This window comes from Lathyrus oleraceus, chromosome 2, assembly GCF_024323335.1.
Source record: "Lathyrus oleraceus cultivar Zhongwan6 chromosome 2, CAAS_Psat_ZW6_1.0, whole genome shotgun sequence".
Lineage (NCBI taxonomy): Eukaryota > Viridiplantae > Streptophyta > Magnoliopsida > Fabales > Fabaceae > Lathyrus > Lathyrus oleraceus.
In genome coordinates this window covers 268,436,680-268,446,216 of record NC_066580.1, presented here as the reverse complement: position 1 = coordinate 268,446,216, position 9,537 = coordinate 268,436,680, and the positions used below count along the sequence as shown (strand labels likewise).

General features: G+C 33.4%; 1 non-coding gene across 1 annotated transcript; it reads left to right on the top strand.

Annotated features, from left to right (window-relative positions):
* Positions 1 to 9,137: 9,137 nt before the first annotated feature.
* On the top strand, positions 9,138 to 9,221 carry LOC127124735 (small nucleolar RNA Z221/R21b). Its single transcript, XR_007804198.1, has one exon. It is a non-coding gene; the product is annotated as a small nucleolar RNA Z221/R21b (small nucleolar RNA).
* The last annotated feature ends 316 nt before the right edge of the window (positions 9,222 to 9,537 follow it).

Genomic DNA, 9,537 nt, shown 5'->3' with positions numbered 1-9,537 from the left:
TTTTCATTATTATAGATCCTTTTGAACAATTTTTTTTGTTTTTATATTATTATTTCAATTCAGTTTTTTTTTTAAATGAAGAACATGTTTTTTTTAAGTGTACAAGATCCAATTTTTATTAGTTTATTAAAATGTTTCAATGTACAATGCATTGTTGTGGTTGTACATGCTTACTTTGTTTGAAAATTACATGCTTTAGTTTTTTTAATTTATTTAATTTGTATAATGACATGCCTTTTTTTGGTCCGAGTATATAATGTTATATGAGATGTGTACAAGACCTAGTAATTTTAGTTTTGTTATTATTATTTTAATTTTATTATTTGTTATTATTAATAAAGATTTATGTCAAGTTGATTTTATTATATTAAGTTGATTTATCACACTTGTCTAAACTCATTAACTACTTTTCACACCCCTCTATCTTTCCCATTCAATATAATTTACACCCCGCCTTTATATTTTTTTTATAATTATTATTCTTTATCTATTTCATTCAATTTATTAGTATTTTTTATTTTTTATATTACCTTTTTTGCAAAAATAAAAAAAATAAAAAAAATATTTAATTTTGGTACCATTTAATTTAGTTTTATTAGTTTTCTTCTTTACCTCGTTTTATTAAAACAATTTAAGTTATTTAACTTTGGTATTAACATAAAAATACAAAAATATGTTTCTCTCATTTTTAGGTTATTTTAAAATAAAAACCAAAATCGTAAATATATAAAAAAAATAAAAAATACCATCAAAAAAATATAATCATCTCTCACCTTGTATATAGTTTTGCATATAAGGATCACTGATTAAATCAACATGTTCACATCATTTTTAAATAGTATTACCATTTGTACAAAAATGATCAAATTATTTTCTAAAATAAAATTTATCTAACTTTTTTGAAAATTAAAACGTACGAGGGGATGCATATCTACTTTATCTCCGAGCAATTGATTGGTTGATAGTCGCCATATCGGTCAATAAATTAAAATTCAAAACAACAATCTAAAATCAATATAATCCACCAAATCTCTTTTGTGTCCTTGTGCACTTATTCCAACCTTTCATAAAAGGATAAGTTAAGTCATTTCAACGCGAAATACAAACGAGCGCTTAAGCCTGCACCGTACGAGCAAACAAGTTAGTGCTTACACGCAAGAATACGACTTAAATCCCATCCTATAAAATCAACCCACATACAATATTTTCTTACGAACTAGGATGCTCTTATTTTCTCATTCCACTATGAGAACATGTATGCACAAGGCTTTGTAAATATACTTTAATAAAAAAATAACACAAACATGCCTTAGAAAAATATTTAACCTTAGATCATTAGGAGGTTTCCGTTGAGTACAACAGATGTGACGGGTCTTAATACCTTCTCCTCACGTAACTGACTACTGAACCCATATTTGGTTGCGACGATCATCTTATCCCTTTACTTTCGCTTATGGTTTTCTCATCATTTCCCATTTCCTTATGAATGAATAAAGAATGGTTGCAACTTTATAAGTCATCCTCGAGCGTGCGATGCGCTTTGTGAGATCGTTTTTTTCCAAGATATGATAGTTGGCGACTCTGCTAGGGATTGTTCCTAAAGAGAGTCAATCTTACCCTTTAGTTTTATGGTTTGTGTGTTTTATTTATGTGTTATTTATCTTTATTCTTATTTTATTTATTTATTTTATTATTTCACATTTTAATTCTTAACACCTGTGGGTTCTATTTCTGTTTGAGAGTAAGCTTTACACCTGAGCTTGAGTAAAAACATAAGCTTAGACGGTAGTCACGTAGAATCAATATGTGAGATGCACATCTTGTGGGAGATATGAAGACTCTCACCCATAATAGACCTCATAGACTCATCCTCATGGTAGGACTAGTCCCTCATCATGTTGATAGTTTGGATTGGTCTATGACTCTAGATACCTTTTATCTAGAACCCGAACATGTGACTTCGTTTATACGAAGGCTTCCTAAGGGAGGCCCTTTAAAATTTTATCATGGGAGGGCTATGCCCTATCATGATGAAGTTTCATCGTTGGTCTTTGACCTTGGGTTTGTTCTCAAACAACCAAATAAAACACTAGAACTTACCCTGTGAGGGGAATGGGTAGAAAAACCATGACCTTTTCTAGGATCCCTCTGATAGGTTGTTCTATTAACATCTTGTCTGACATTACATTGCATCTACATAAAAAAAACTTTTAGGATGCCTAGAAAATAAAACATAAAATCTTTTTGCATACCCATGCATTTTCATGTATCTGTATACATGCACATATATCCGCATGTCATAAAACCAAAAGTCATTCTTCTTTCCCCTTCTCTAACCTGATATGTGCTAGTTGATTTCCCAATACTCGCGAAGGAAGTCAAAGCATGAGAAACTATGGAGCAACTTAAGAGACGCTAAGGTTCAAGACCTGATCAACGATAAGCAATTAGCTTTTGAAGTAGGAATCCAATTGGTGAATGGTCACCCCTTACTTTGATAAGTGCAAGAATATTAAGGAGCATCTCCTAAAGCTAGTGGGTAAACAAGGAAGCTCGTCCCTATGATCATTAGGCTTTTTTTCTAATTGTAATTTATTTCTTGTTAAGTATTGTTTGTACTTCAAATGTGTACTCTTTGACTAGTAATTTTAATAAAATGAGCATGCATGTTTTTGGAATCAATTCTTTTGTATTCACTCTTTATTATGCCATCACTAGCCATATACATAAATGTTAAACACTTTTTCATATCACTTGTTCGTATGTTAACAGATTTAGGAGGAGAATTATATAAATTAAATAATAGAATTTGTCGAGGTATGCTTTTATTAGTAAGACCTGGATGACGATGTAAGGCATTGTTTCACTTTCCAAACAGTAGAGAAATAAGGAGATAATATGTAGTCGACCCCCTCGAGCCTGAAGTCGGCGTTCTTTCTATTTATAAAGAAACCCTTAATCTTAACCAGAGGTAGGGTAGTTTTTTACTTAATCTGATTATGCATCCTGATGTAAGAGAATCGTTCCATCTAATCCCCCGGTAAGAGGTTCAAGCACACCCTCTTCCTCGCACACATCATCCAACGTCGAGGGAGTAGTGAGAAGATCAAACTTACAATAATTAACAAGGCAGTCACAATCTTTCTGAATCAAAAGAAAAATATCATAAGAATTAGTCCAAAAAAGAGCCCACTAAGTAAAAAAACTGAAATAAGTTGACTTAGGCCAAAGTTAGGGCATCCCGATCGACCGCAAATTCAAAAGAATCGGTCCATGATAAAATAAGGTTTTAAACAAATAAAGAAAATAAAGAAAAATGGAAACAAGATTGTAAACGGAGGTAGGTGACTGCCACCTTAAGAATCTCATTAGTGCTTCAACCACTACATCTACCTCCATCATCATGACTACCAAAGTTCTCTTGTTGATTAAATGCATCCTTTCGGTTATGGATAACATCAAATGAGTATGGGAGGGTTAAATAAAATTGTGAGCCTTATATATATTTTTCATAAACTGTGAACCAATCCACGTTACAACCTTCAAAATACATAATTGAAGCTAGGTTCATTATGACAACATGCTCATCAATTTCATTTTTAAACTAACTCCAAATGTTTGTTAAATCTGCACTAACCACATGTTTTGACCATATTTTCAGATATTCGTGCCAACCTCATAACTGAATATCATCCATTGAACACACCATCTCTATAATAATTTTCGATTTCAAAAATTGCATGAGCATTGTGTTAGAATTACTTTTTAAAAAGGAACACTTTTACTCGCAAATCAATAATTAGCAGCAAGGAAATTTCAACAATGGTACGATAAGAGGCATACAACTTTAAGATGCTTTTTGACTAGGGGAAAATCATCTAGGAATCATGTCGATCAAGATAAAATCCTCATAATCATAGGAATATCATCTGAAGACCTTATTGATTAGGGGAAAACCATTCCAAGAATTGCTCAATCTGGGTCACATATCCAAACACCAGTTAATAAGGGGAAGGCCTTCCAAGATTCAAATACTAAGGTAATCCATATCAAGGTTATATCACAACATGTGGGACCCAAGTTCCTTTTCAGGCAACTCCTTCAAAGACCATACCAACAGGGGAAAAGTGCCTCAAAACACCGTTTCTCGGGGACAAATCCCTCTAAAGCTCGGTCAAATATTATGGCAGATCACTACAAGGCTCGATCAAAAGAAACCACTACAAGAAATGATTCAGCAGATGTAAGCCATTCCAAGAGTTGGTTAGTCTCAGACGAATCTCTTTAAGGCCCACACTGAGGAAAGACACCTTAAAAACACGGTGAAACCAACCCTTCAAAGATCGGTCAAGCTATGGTAAATCGTTACAAGAATCAATTAATCAGAGGAATAACGCTTCAAGAGTCAAAATATTTGGGCAAGTCGTCTCAAAGTCATCTTATGGAAAGACCGCTGCAAAACTCGTACTAAGATGAATCTCTTCAAAGAATCAGCAGACTGAGGCGAGATAGGCTACAGAGGGGAAAATATTCTCCATACTTTCAAGTTGCAAACTTTGTCATACATTAGCAACCATCGTGTTCAACATGAGTGTCAGGAGGTCATGCTAGCACAACACCTAACCACCTTTTGACAAATAGCCTTGTTACATGAACAAACTCACCAAGACGTAACCTCCCATGACCCACCCCATGGGAACTTGTTGAAACATTCAATTTAACACATAAATCATTACCATACATCAATCATGACGCTTCACTCTAGCATCTAATCATGCATATAATCTCATTCATCTCGCATATTCCCATGGTAAGAAGCATAAACTGTCAAAAAGCCCAATTTTACTTGGCACCTCCCAAAAAGCCCAATTTTACTTGGTACCTCATAAAAGTCCAACCTTACTTGGCACCTCACAAAAGCTCAATTTTACATGGCACCTCAAAAAAATTCCAACCTAACCATACATTCACCCAATACCCCATAAAAAGCCCAACCCCACTTGGCATTTACCCAAAATCCCGATCTGGTTTGGCACTCAACATTTACAATCAAAGAGATTGACCTCAGTCGGACCCTTAAAAACCAAAGCTCAACCTTAGAAAAAGCCCAACCTTTCTTAAAATATTACAAAAGACCTATCCCACTAGACACTTACCTTGAAACACGATCTTCATTGACAACACTTCAGGCATCATACCTCATGCATTGATTAGTCACCACACTTCATGCATTTATAACACACACTTGTAATGATCAGTCATCACACTTCGTGTATTTCAAACACATATATGCATTGCTCAATCATTACATTTCATGTATCATTTCACGATACTCCCCCGTGATTTCTTCAATCAACATTTTGATGAAGATATTCCTCAGCGAATCTGCAAAATTTTCCTCCCCAAGCAGAGATTATCCTAAAATGTATCATTTAAAACTTTTCCCTTGTAGAACTTTCACCAGTAAATCATTTACTGAAGAAGTCCTTTTTTGGATGTTTCCGCAACCAACTATCAACCCCCGAGTTGATATGTTCTCAACCCTTTTCTGGACCCCCGAGTTGATGTTATCGTGTTTGTGTTCTCAACTCCGAGTTGGTATATTCTCGACCCCGAGTCGATGTTGTTCTATTTACCTTTTCTCAACCCCGAGTCGAGTTATTCTTGACCCCCAAGTCGATGTTGTTGTATTTATGTTCTCAACCCCTGAATTGAGTTATTCTCGACCCCCGATTCGATATTGTCCTTATTTTCTCAACGCCGAGTTGATTTTTATCCTCATTTTTGACCCTCGAGTCGACACCAATAATTATTGCCACAGTAAGCCATTTTACGCTTTTCAAAGTGAATCTTGGCAGTAGATTCCCTTGTTAACCCCATCAGTAGATTCCCCAGTTGAACCTCTGTAGAAGGTACATTCATCATTGAATCTCGATAATAGATTCCCTGGATATATCTCGATGAAAGGTTTCCTAGTAAACCTCAGCCAGAAGCCTATTCGCTAGTAGAAAGTTATCTCATGTGACGAAAATCATCCCTAGTAAAAGACATCATGTGCTTTAACCAATCTCTTTTACTTTGTTCTTCTCAAAGAACTCCCTAGTAGAGGTCTTTCTCTGGTACCATCCATGATATTATCTGGTCCCATCCATGAAATCCTCTAGTCACATCATACCCCATACAAGTCGTATATCTCAAACAAGTCTCTTTATTAGAATTCCCCAATAGTCAATTTTTGTCACCAGACAGATTGGTTATATCTCAATTGTATAGGTTCTTATACTGATAACGGTCTTATTTAGGTTTTTATATCGATAACATTTTTTATCTTGATTCTTACAGCGGTGATGACTTCAATACGGGTTCCATCTTGGTATAGAGGATGGTTTTATTATGGGTTTCATCTTGACATAGATTTCTAGGTCTTTATAGTAGCAGAAGTCTTATTACGAGTTTCATTTTGGGTCTCATTATAGTGAGGGTTTTATTTCGAGTCCTATACAAGGTCCATTTCGGGTCCCATCACAATGAGAGTTTTATTTCGAGTTCCATGATAGTGAGAGTTTTATTTCGAGTTCCATGATAGTGAGAGTTTTATTTCGAGTCCCATACGAGTTCCTTTCGAGTCCGACGATATTGAGAGTCTTATTTCGAGTCACATACAAGTTCCATTTCGGGTCCCATGATAGTGAGAGTTATATTTATTTTTTTAGTACCATACGAGTTCCTTTCGGGTCCCATGATATCAAGAGTTTTATTTCGAGCCTCGTACGAGTTCCATTTCAGGTCCCATGATAGTGATAGTTTTATTTTGAGTCCCATACGAGTTTGATTTTGGGTCCCATGATAGTGAGTGTTTTATTTTGAGTCCCATATAAGTTCCATTTCGGGTCTCATGATAGTGATAGTTTTATTTCGAGTCCCATACAAGTTCCATTTTGGGTCCCATGATAACGATAGTTTTATTTCGAGTCCCGTACGAGATTTCATTTTGGGTCCCACATTAGTAAGAATTTTATCTTGAGCTCAATACGGTTTTCATTTTAGATCCCATTTCGATGGAGTTTTCAGTTCGGGTTCCATGTTATTGCAAGTTTTATTTCAGGTTTTATCATAGATACGAGTTTTGTTTTGCTTCATACACCATTGCTATCTTATTTTAGTTCATACAACACTGATATTCTATTTTTGTTCTTATATCTGATGACATATTACTCAACATCGATTCTTACATCGATTATAGTGTAGTTAGCATTAGTTCTTACATTGATTACAATTGAGTTTTAGCATAGATTCTTACATATATGATAGTTGAGTTAGAATTGATTCTTACATCGATGATAGTTGAGTTAGCATTGATTCTTACATCTATGACAGTTTAGTCTCTTCATCAATTCTTACATCGATGGCATTTATTCTTGACATCGATCCTTACATCAATGACATTTAGTCTTGACATCGATTCTGACACCAATGATCATTTAGTCTTAGAATCAGTTCATACATTGATGGCAATTTAGTTTTGACATCGATTCTTACATAAATGACAGTTGGTCATTTTAAATTACTAGAGTTTAGCATTCGCTCTTAAATTGGTACCATATTATCATATCCCGAACATACTTAGGACTTTGTAAACATATGGAAACTTGCACAACTGTTTCTAACGGACAAAATTTTGGGTCCTCTCGTATTTAATTATCTCCCACCACGATTACATGAAGATTATCATCACTCATGCTCTCGGGTTGAAGCTAATTAAATAGGGACAAGTACCATAACCCAAATTTTACATGATTTTCTCTTTATAGTTTTTAACGGCTTTTCATTTTGAGTGGTTTAGGTAGCTCATTTTATAATGTAGTAAGGAGGTAAAGTAATACGCCGTGAGTTCGAATCCCATTGTTTGCTTTTTAGCCTTGTTTTGCTTTTTGTTCGTTAAAAGGTCAAAAAGTCAATATGATGACTTTTTATGTTTTTTTATTCAATTTTTGTTTTTTAATTATGTATATTTTAGAATAATTATTATTTCACTTTTACTCATTTTTATGCACATAATAACCAAAAAACTTTATTTAATCTAAAAAATGTAGTTTTTATTTTACTTTTTCAACAAGACAATTTCTTTGAATTATTTGATTCTTTCTATTTCTTGCAAGAATCAAAATTCTTATTAATGTTTAAATCACAATTTATTTTTCTTCTTTTTTAACTAACCTCGTTTTCATGTATAAATATGACTCTTCTTTTACACACATTCTTACACCATAATTCTTATACTTCTCCCAAAATTCCCAAAACCAATTTCATTACACCAAAAAAATGCCACAATATTAAACAAAAAAAATGCTCTTCGTCTCTCACATGATTAGGGGTGGAAATAGGCTAGCCTAGGCTAGGCATTATAAAGCATGAGTCTGACCTACGATAAACTTATAAGGTCTGAGCCTGACCTATGGCCTACTATAGGCGTTTTTTATTTATTTAACATGACCCTTTTAAAAGCATGGTCTGACCTGAAAGCCTATTTAAAAATCTGTCTCTTATTAAGATTTTCAATTAATCCATATTACTTAAGAAGTCTTATACGTCATTCTATATATGCATATATATAGGCCGACCTATTTAACAATTTTCTAATATATATGCATATGTAATCCAGCTTATTCATAATTTTTTTTAATATATATGCATATATAGGTAACCCTATTTAGACTATTTTTAATACATATGAAAATACAGGTTGACCTATAAGGTTTCATAGGCTTTTTTAATACCCTAAGTCTGACCTATTTAATTAAATAGGCTTTTAAAAATCCCAAGTCTTATTTTTTATTAAATGGGTTTGACCTGACATGACCTTAAATAGGCTAGACTATAAGCCCCTGTAGGCTAGTATGACCTATTCCCATCCCTACACACGATAAAAACTGACACACACACACACAAGCCAAAATATCCACCTTCAATCCAAACTCCTACCTATATCAATACAAATCTCTCACAATAATCTTCACCTTCCTTATATCACAATCACCATTATTCTACACAAACCATAACAACAATCCATCCTCTTCCTCACATAGATTTTATTTGCTTTTCTTTTACTGCTTATTATTATTTTTATTTTGTTTTCTGGGCTATGATGATCAGAGATAGTCATGCACCACTCTGATTTTAAATGCTGATAAATTTCTCACACCCATTATTTTCATGAGCCTTTTTCATTTTGAACAAATTTTTTGTTTTTCAATTATTATTTCAATTCAGTTTTTTAAAAATGAAGAACATGTTTTATTTAAGTGTACAAAAATCTAGTTTTTATTATATTTATTAATTTTTTTAATGTAGAACATGTTGTTGTTGATGTACATGCTTACTTTGTTTGAAAATCATAAGCTTTAATTTTTTATTTTGTTTTATTTTATTTTATTTTTTTAGTATTTACCACAAAACATAGGTAAGTGACATGTCTTTTTTTGGCCTGAGTATATAATGTTATATGACATGTGTATATGACCTAGTCATTTTAGTTTT